Source organism: Pecten maximus, unplaced genomic scaffold, assembly GCF_902652985.1.
Source record: "Pecten maximus unplaced genomic scaffold, xPecMax1.1, whole genome shotgun sequence".
Lineage (NCBI taxonomy): Eukaryota > Metazoa > Mollusca > Bivalvia > Pectinida > Pectinidae > Pecten > Pecten maximus.
In genome coordinates this window covers 1800-11025 of record NW_022981668.1, presented here as the reverse complement: position 1 = coordinate 11025, position 9226 = coordinate 1800, and the positions used below count along the sequence as shown (strand labels likewise).

General features: G+C 37.1%; 1 long non-coding RNA gene across 1 annotated transcript; it reads left to right on the top strand.

Moving 5' to 3' along the window:
* The first annotated feature begins 3092 nt into the window (after nt 1-3092).
* Nucleotides 3093-8581, top strand: LOC117320178. Its single transcript, XR_004530941.1, has 3 exons — nt 3093-3622; nt 4261-4393; nt 8467-8581. It is a non-coding gene; the product is annotated as an uncharacterized LOC117320178 (long non-coding RNA).
* Nucleotides 8582-9226: the final 645 nt, after the last annotated feature.

Below are 9226 nucleotides of genomic sequence, written 5' to 3'. Positions count from 1 at the left end.
CATATACTTGTGTTTCCTGAACATTAACATTCAATTTCATAAAGTGAAATTTGTAACAATAAAAGATATAGAAAAATGAATTATATATGTATATTTAGTATACATTATCTACAAACTGTTAACAGCATGTAGCACAGGTAATACAGGTAACACAGGTAACCTGAGAATCAATTACTTCTCCAAAACAGGCTATAACTTACCTGTAATTAGTGCCTATTGTTCTCTATTGTTCCTACCCCCAATGTTAAAATAGGATATGTTGGCTGAGTGGGAAGACACCCAATATTCTTTCTTTTATTAATACAATACAATACAATACAATACAATACAAAATATTTTATTAACGTGTCACGTGTCAATATTACAGATATATAAAATACAGTAGAAGTCATACAAACTTTACAAGTTGCATTAAAATTATATTCACATCCAGACTTATGAGACACAATATAGTAAAAAGTTCTGTTAAATATAGGTAAAACAGGATCTTCTGCGATACATCAGATAGAGTGAAGAAGCTAAAATAGGCTGAAGATCATCACTTGTCATAAGATAATGAAATTGTTCATATGGGTTTAATTCTAAAAAGTTTGGACAATAATTGCTTGCTTCACTAAATAAAATTCGCCTAATATCTGAATAAAACTCACAGTCAATTAAAAAATGGCGCTCGTCTTCTACTAATCCTGACTGACATAAAATACATTTCCTCTCATGTAATGCTAAGGGAGGACGAGAATACCGGCCTGTCTCTATTTTCAATTTCAAATTACCACAACGGAACTTGGCTAACGTTTGCCTATGCTTAAAATTTACAACAGTATATATATATGATTCTGGGGTAAAAACAGATTTAAACGTACGGTAAGTACGCAACTTAATCGTTTATTGATACAAAATTTGCCTCAATTGAATAACAATAAATATGTAATCGTCGTATTGTGAATGTAATACTTTTATTTTTTCAAGTGTCTTATGATATTGATGTACATGCAGCACATTTAATGAAAATTTAACTGGAACAATCTGCAAAAAAAGTGAATGTATCGTATGTGATATCAGAAATATAGATATACATCATGTGATATACATAATATATGTATCTTATTGTGTATGTATCGCATATTTATAGCTTGAACACTTAATTCGAGTTGGTACCGACACCGTATAGGTGATTATGGTAGGACCGCTTCACGGCTGAGCGCTCCTAAGTCGAGGCTAGCCGCGGGACTCGATGGTCACGGATGGCTGCTGTCCAGGTAAAGTAGTCTACGGCTGGCAGTGCTGGTATTGCCGCGCGACAGAACCGCCCGAGGCGAATCTCGCAATATTCGTCATGACGTTTAATATTAGGCGATTTTCACGAAAACTGGATTGCTCCGTCAATATTAGATTCGAGGAGCAGTATTAGCGTCAGTGGAGAACAAAATAGACCCTGTCGGACATTTCTAGACTGTCGGGGAAAATCTCGTCGTTGTAAGAAACTTTTAGATAGTCATGAAATAAATAGTGTAAAGTTCATGATTTCTAGATAGCTCGATAGAATTAGACGGTGGTCATGTTAAATTGGATATGATTCACAGAACTAGCTTTGACCGTCGAAAATTAGCCATGAAAATTCATAATTAGATACGTTGCTGAAAAAATGGACTGGGTTGGGTTAAATTAGATCTTTTTTGGTAAAATTGGTGAAAATTTCAGAATTAGTAGAAAATATGAAAAAACTAGTACATTCGTGTCTCCCAGTGTGTTGGCGTGTGTAGAAAATGCAATGCCCTGGTAAAATGTAGTGACCATTGTTCTGTGCACAAAATTTGCTATTAATTCTATTATAGTTAATCTGAATAAATTCTTATGAAATTATTTCAATATACATTTAAAACTTTGTCTAACATTCCATTACCTCTGTTCTGAAGACATTGATTTAAAGTTTAAAAATAAGTTGTTGAACTGAAGTTTTGTGTGAACTATTTCTGTTAACAAGAATAACTTCACACTAAAGAGTTCAACTTCAATGATGTGTGTCAAAGTTTTTTGGTAGCAGTTAGGACAAGGCTTGTGTGGTAGTGCGAGTCCATGAGTGTGGTACATTTTGTCCAAAGCTTAGGTGGTAGGTTATGATGAATATAGAATGAGTAATATTTAAAAGTTTTTGCTTACAATTAGGACAAGGCTTGTGTGGTAGTGTGAGTTCATGAGTATGTGGTACATTTTGTCCAAAGCTTAGGTGGTAGGCTATATTGGATTTAGAATGAGTTATATTGAAAAGGTTTTTGGTATCATTTAGGACAAGGCTTGTGTGGTAGTGTGAGTTCATCAGTATGTGGTACATTTTATCTAATACTTAGGTGGTAGGCTATGATGGATATAGAATGAGTAATATTTTCAAGGTTTTTGGTAACATTTAGGATGAGGCTTGTGTGGTAGTGTGAGTTCATCAGTATGTGGTACATTTTGTCCAATACTTAGGTGGGAGGCTATGATGGATACAGAATGAGTAATATTTTTAAATTTTTTTGGTAACATTTAGGATGAGGCTTGTGTGGTAGTGTGAGTTCATGAGTATGTGGTACATTTTGTCCAAAGCTTAGGTGGTAGGCTATATTGGATTTAGAATGAGTTATATTCAAAAGGTTTTTGCTTACAATTAGGACATGGCTTGTGTGGTAGTGTGAGTTCATGAGTATGTGGTACATTTTGTCCAAAGCTTAGGTGGTAGGCTATATTGGATTTAGAATGCGTTATATTCAAAAGGTTTTTGCTTACAATTAGGACATGGCTTGTGTGGTAGTGTGAGTTCATGAGTATGTGGTACATTTTGTCCAAAGCTTAGGTGGTAGGCTATATTGGATTTAGAATGAGTTATATTGAAAAGGTTTTTGCTTACAATTAGGACAAGGCTTTTGTGGTAGTGTGAGTTCATGAGTATGTGGTACATTGTCCAAAGCTTAGGTGGTAGGCTATGATGAATATTATAAAGATTGAGAAATTTAAAGATTTTTTGCTTCGAATTAAGTCTAAGTTTTAGTGGTGTTGTAATTTGTCCAAAGCTTAGGTGGTACTTGCACCACAATGAAGAAGATAAACATTTAAAGCATATAATGTATCCATTAATGAACTATAGTCGAATTAATGAGAAACAGTTGACCAGTTGACAAATCATAAAAAGTGACATCCTGAAATCTTAGTTAAGAGGTAAAATTAAATATGAATGGATATTACACTTTTAAACTGAAATATTTTGGATGTGCACTATGTTTATGTATAGTAATATATTCTTAGATTGATACAGGGTGTTGATAACCATGTTAGTGATGTTGCTGTTAAGGCTGTTTCAGTTTATAACATAAAGTTACATGTATACAGAAGTGTGAAGAAAAAAGCTTTTGTTGTCCATACAATACAATTGTTTGTGGTTTTTTTTAACAGCTGAACTCAGTATGCCGGGGAATAGAAAACGGAAAAAAACGCACCGAAGTCCTGCCAATGACGACAGTACTAGTAGAACTAGTGAGCCAATCAAAGAGGGAGATTTTGTCCTAATGGACAAAATCTGGCCTGTTAAAGTCAGGAGAATTGACTCCAGCTGTGTTACTGTATACAGCAAATCTGACAATGCCTTGTAAGTAAAGCCGTAGTGTTATTCTTATAAACACTGTATAGAGGGAAAGCACATTTGAAAATATCATTAGTGGGGTTAGTGTAAATAAATTCCTTTTTAGGTCATCTGACCCGAAGGGTCAGGATGACCTATAGTCATCATGTTTCGTCCGTCGTCGTCCGCCGTTCGCCGTAAGCAATGAAGAAATGAAACATTAATGAAGACATCATGGCATTATACACCACAATAAAAGGGCATGGTACAGGGCCATGCTAATCGGGCTTGGGGCAAACACTAATTTCAATAATTATTTCAATGTGTTGTTTTGACCATGTATTAAATGTATTTGTAATTTTCATATGGTCACTATCTGAAGCTCCCATCAACTTCTAACCCAAGACCTGTTTCTTTCTTTGTTGTGTTCAAATCATTTTACATTTAAGCATAATTTCACTGATCCTTGTATGAATGTGATTCAAAGTTGATAAATGTGTAATGCTAAGTTTTGGCTATGTCTCATACATGCAGTTTCACTAGGATATTTTTTTCCTATTATTCTAAAATATAACTTCATTGCTTGGGTTGTTTCTTGATCACTGGAAGCTAACGAAATAAAAATGAATGTTTCTTTCTTTCAAAATTTTATTTTTTCATTCCAGAACTCCAAGCCTGTGCCAATTCTTGTACCAGAGGATGTTGTTGCTGTCCTGGAATACATTGTATCAGCAAATGTTAGAAGAAATGCTGGTGTGAAGACGTGGAACAAATACGTTTTTGCAAACGCAATCTGAGGTAAATGCTTCTCTGTGGCTTTCCCCAAAAGACAATTGGTTTTTAGCTCACCTGCCCGAAGGGCAAGTGAGCTTATGCCGTGGCGCGGCGTCCGTCGTCCGTCCGTCGTCCGTCCGTCCGGCCGTCCGGCCGTCCGTCCGGCGTCAACTTTCCATTCAAGCAACTTCTTCTCAATAACCAAAAGGCCTAGAGACCTAATATTGGGCCTGTAGCATGCTGGGGTGAAGGGCTACCAAGTTTGTTCAAATGAATGACCTTGACCTTCATTCAAGGTCACAGGAGTCAAAAAGGCTAAATTCTTCAAACGACTTCTTCTCAACAACCAACAGTCCCAGGGAGTTGATATTGGGTCTGTAGCATGCTGGGGTAAAGGGCTACCAAGTTTGTTCAAATGAATGACCTTGACTTTCATTCAAGGTCACAGGAGTCAAAAAGGCTAAAAAAAAATTAGACGACTTCTTCTAAATAGCCAAAAGACCCAGGGACTTGATATTGGGTCTGTAGCATGCTGGGGTGAAGGGCTACCAAGTTTGTTCAAATGAATGACCTTGACCTTCATTCAAGGTCACAGGAGTCAAAAAGGCTAAAATCTTTAAACGACTTCTTCTCAATAACCAAGAGTCCCAGGGACTTGATATTGGGTCTGTAGCATGGTGGGGTGAAGGGCTACCAAGTTTGTTCAAATGAATGACCTTGACTTTCATTCAAGGTCACAGGAGTCAAAAAGGCTAAAATCTTTAAACGACTTCTTCTCAATAACCAAGAGTCCCAGGGAGTTGATATTGGGTCTGTAGCATGCTCGGGTGAAGGGCTACCAAGTTTGTTCAAATGAATGACCTTGACTTTCATTCAAGGTCACAGGGGTCAAAAAGGCTAAAATCTTTAAACGACTTCTTCTCAATAACCAAGAGTCCCAGGGAGTTGATATTGGGTCTGTAGCATGCTGGGGTGAAGGGCTACAAAGTTTGTTCAAATGAATGACCTTGACCGTCATTCAAGGTCACAGGAGTCAAAAAGGCTAAAATCTTTAAACGACTTCTTCTCAATAACCAAGAGTCCCAGAGGCCTAATATTTGGCCTGTAGCATGCTGGGGTGAAGGGCTCCCAAGTTTGTTCAAATGAATGACCTTGACTTTCATTCAAGGTCACAGGAGTCAAAAAGGCTAAAATCTTTAAACGACTTCTTCTCAATAACCAACAGTCCCAGGGAGTTGATATTGGGTCTGTAGCATGCTGGGATGAAGGGCTACCTAGTTTGTTCAAATGAATGGCCTTGACTTTCATTCAAGGTCACAGGGGCCAAAAAGGCTAAAATCTTTAAACAACTTCTTCTCGATAACCAACAGTCCCAGAGACCTAATATTTGGCCTGTAGCATGCTGGGGTAAAGAGCTACCAAGTTTGTTCAAATGAATGACCTTGACTTTCATTCAAGGTCACAGGAGTCAAAAAGGCTAAAATCTTTAAACAACTTCTTCTCAATAACCAAGAGTCCCAGGGAGTTGATATTGGGTCTGTAGCATGCTCGGGTGAAGGGCTACCAAGTTTGTTCAAATGAATGACCTTGACTTTCATTCAAGGTCACAGGGGTCAAAAAGGCTAAAATCTTTAAACGACTTCTTCTCAATAACCAAGAGTCCCAGGGAGTTGATATTGGGTCTGTAGCATGCTGGGGTGAAGGGCTACCAAGTTTGTTCAAATGAATGACCTTGACCGTCATTCAAGGTCACAGGAGTCAAAAAGGCTAAAATCTTTAAACGACTTCTTCTCAATAACCAAGAGTCCCAGAGACCTAATATTTGGCCTGTAGCATGCTGGGGTGAAGGGCTACCAAGTTTGTTCAAATGAATGACCTTGACTTTCATTCAAGGTCACAGGAGTCAAAAAGGCTAAAATCTTTAAACGACTTCTTCTCAATAACCAAGAGTCCCAGAGAGTTGATATTGGGTCTGTAGCATGCTGGGGTAAAGGGCTACCAAGTTTGTTCAAATGAATGACCTTGACCTTCATTCAAGGTCACAGGGGTCAAAAAGGCTAAAATCTTTAAACAACTTCTTCTCAATAACCAAGAGTCCCAGGGAGTTGATATTGGGTCTGTAGCATGCTGGGGTGAAGGGCTACCAAGTTTGTTCAAATGAATGACCTTGACCTTCATTCAAGGTCACGTCGATCAAGTATGCTTAAATCTTTAAATGACTTTTAGTGAAAAGCCAAAGTGCAGAGAGACATTATATTGGTCCTGTAGCATGCTTTCAAATAACTGCAGGATCCATATATGAAAAGATCACTGCATTGCAGGTGAGCGATTTGGGCCCATTGGGCCCTTGTTATAGTGTGCTACAGAAAGCTGAATTAAGGAATATATTGTTAGAGTTGACCCCACTAAAAACTTTTTTTTTTTGCCCAGCAGTAATGTTGCCATTGAGGGCTGACGTTTGTATTTCTGATGATTTTAAGAGAGTTCAATGAAATATCTTTTACTCCATCACTCCTATTTGGAAATCAATGATCGCTGCTATTGTTGTATGTTGCATTTGTGTTTTTTGGTCAGAGAATTAATTCACATAGTTGTAGATATTAGTATGCACTTCTTTCCCATATCATATAAAGAACTGAGTTTAGAATATGCAAGTTGTGCAGCATTCTGGGTTCCAATTTTATTTAATCTAGTGTTGTATAACGTGTGTTATCCAGCAAATGCTAGGGATGTGAAAATGATGAGTAAGCATTAGCCAATGAAATTACATATTTTCGCCTTAATGGTAACAACAGCACTATTGTAAATGATGTCATACCTATTTACGTATGCAACTGAAGTACTGTTTTTTGTTTTTAGGTCACCTGAGACAAAGTCTCAAGTGACCTATTCTAATCGCCTTTTGTCCGCCGTCGTGCGTCGTCCGTCGTGCGTCCGTAAACTTTTTACATTTTCGACTTCTTCTCCAAAACCACTTAACAAAATTCAATGAAATTTGGCAGAAAGTTTCTATGGCTGAAGGTCAACCAAAATTGTGAATTATATGGTCCCCACCCCCCAGGGGCCTGAGGGGTGGGGGCCAAACAGGGTCAAATTGACTAAAACTTCAAAAATCTTCTTCTCTACTCTCAGATATGGTGGAGTCAAACACTCTTTATAGATGAAAGGGTCTTGTGGTGCTTTACCAAAATTGTGAATTGCATGACCCTGGGGTCTCACGTTTGCCCCTGGGGAGGGGGTAAACTTTACTATAGTTTATATAGGGAAATCACATTTTTGACTATTATTTGTTGGATTTGTATTGGAATTCATTCTAACTTGTATCAAATTATCAGCATGGGATGACAGTTTGATGTTATGTACATGTTGGCCCTGGTTGACCCCCAGGGGCTGGTGGGCGGGGCCAAAAAGGTCAAATTGACTGAAATTTCAAAAATTTTATTCTCTACTCTCAGATATGTTAGAATCAAATACTCTTCATAGATGGAAGGCTCTTCAGGTGCTTTACCAAAAGTGTGAATTTCATGACCCTGGGGTCTCACGTTTGCCCCTGGGGAGGGGGTAAACTTTACTATAGTTTATATAGAGAAATCACATTTTTGACTATTATTTGTTGGATTTGTATTGGAATTCATTCTAACTTGGTTCAAATTATCAGCATGGGATGACACTTTGATGGTATGTACATGTTGGCCCTAGTTGACTCCCAGGGGCTGGTGGGCGGGGCCAAAAAGGGTCAAATTGACTGAAATTTCAAAAATCTTCTTATCTACTATATGTTAGAATCAAATACTCTTCATAGACTGACCCCATTAGGACTGATATGGATGGGGCCAAAAAGGGTCAATTTAGTTGGCCGAAATATTTCAAATCTCAGGTGACCGTTAAGGCCCTTTGGGCCTCTTGTTTATTTATAAAATTGTAGCACAACTAATCAAAGTGCTTTACATATATAAATGAACACTTCTGACATTTTCTCAAGTTGACCCATGTCAACACTAGCGAGAGCAAATTTGCAGTAAAATAGTAGTGCATTGTGACCATGATGCATTCATAATTTTTGTGCAGACATAATCCTAAGATTTTTTAATTATCAGGTGAAGGTGTCTTCAGGGCATATGACTCGCTGAAGACAGTATGTAGTGAGATATCGTTATCAGCACCTGAGAGAATTACTAGTGTTTCCATGCGGAAGTATATTGCCACACTCAGTCAAGTAAGCTACACAAATATGCATCAACATGTTCTCAATCTTAGAATATACATGTATTTTGTAATGTTTGTAGTGTATGATATTATGCCAATACATGCAATTACAGCTTTTTTCAGTAGCCTTGTCCTTGTCTTGATCTCGGTCTTATTTAGCTTTACAAATGCGAAATTGAACACTTGGTAGGGTCTGCATGTCATAAGATAGTCACATGATTTTGGGAGTAAAATTAATCTTGGGTACATTGTCATGATTGTCATAACTTTAACATTAGGAAAATGAAAATTGCAATAATTTTGGGAAAAACAATTTTCAAAAAAAAGGGAAAAAAAAAAAAAAAAACAAATGAAATAACCCGGAAAAAGTCAAACAAATAAGGGACCTTGGGTTTAATGAAAATTTTTTTAATTTCCAAAAAATTTTTTTTTTCTGGTGTTTTTACACCCGTATTTTCCCAAAAAACTTAACCTGGCCTTTTTTGACAAAAAATTATTCTTTTTAATTTTTGGGGAAAAAATTTTTAATTTTTTGTCCAACAACCCCCGTTTTACACACAAAAGTAAGGTGTTCCCCTTTTGGGAACCCTTAAAACCCTTATTAACACAATTCTCAAAAAAAATTGGAATCTTTTCAAATTTTTTACTTTG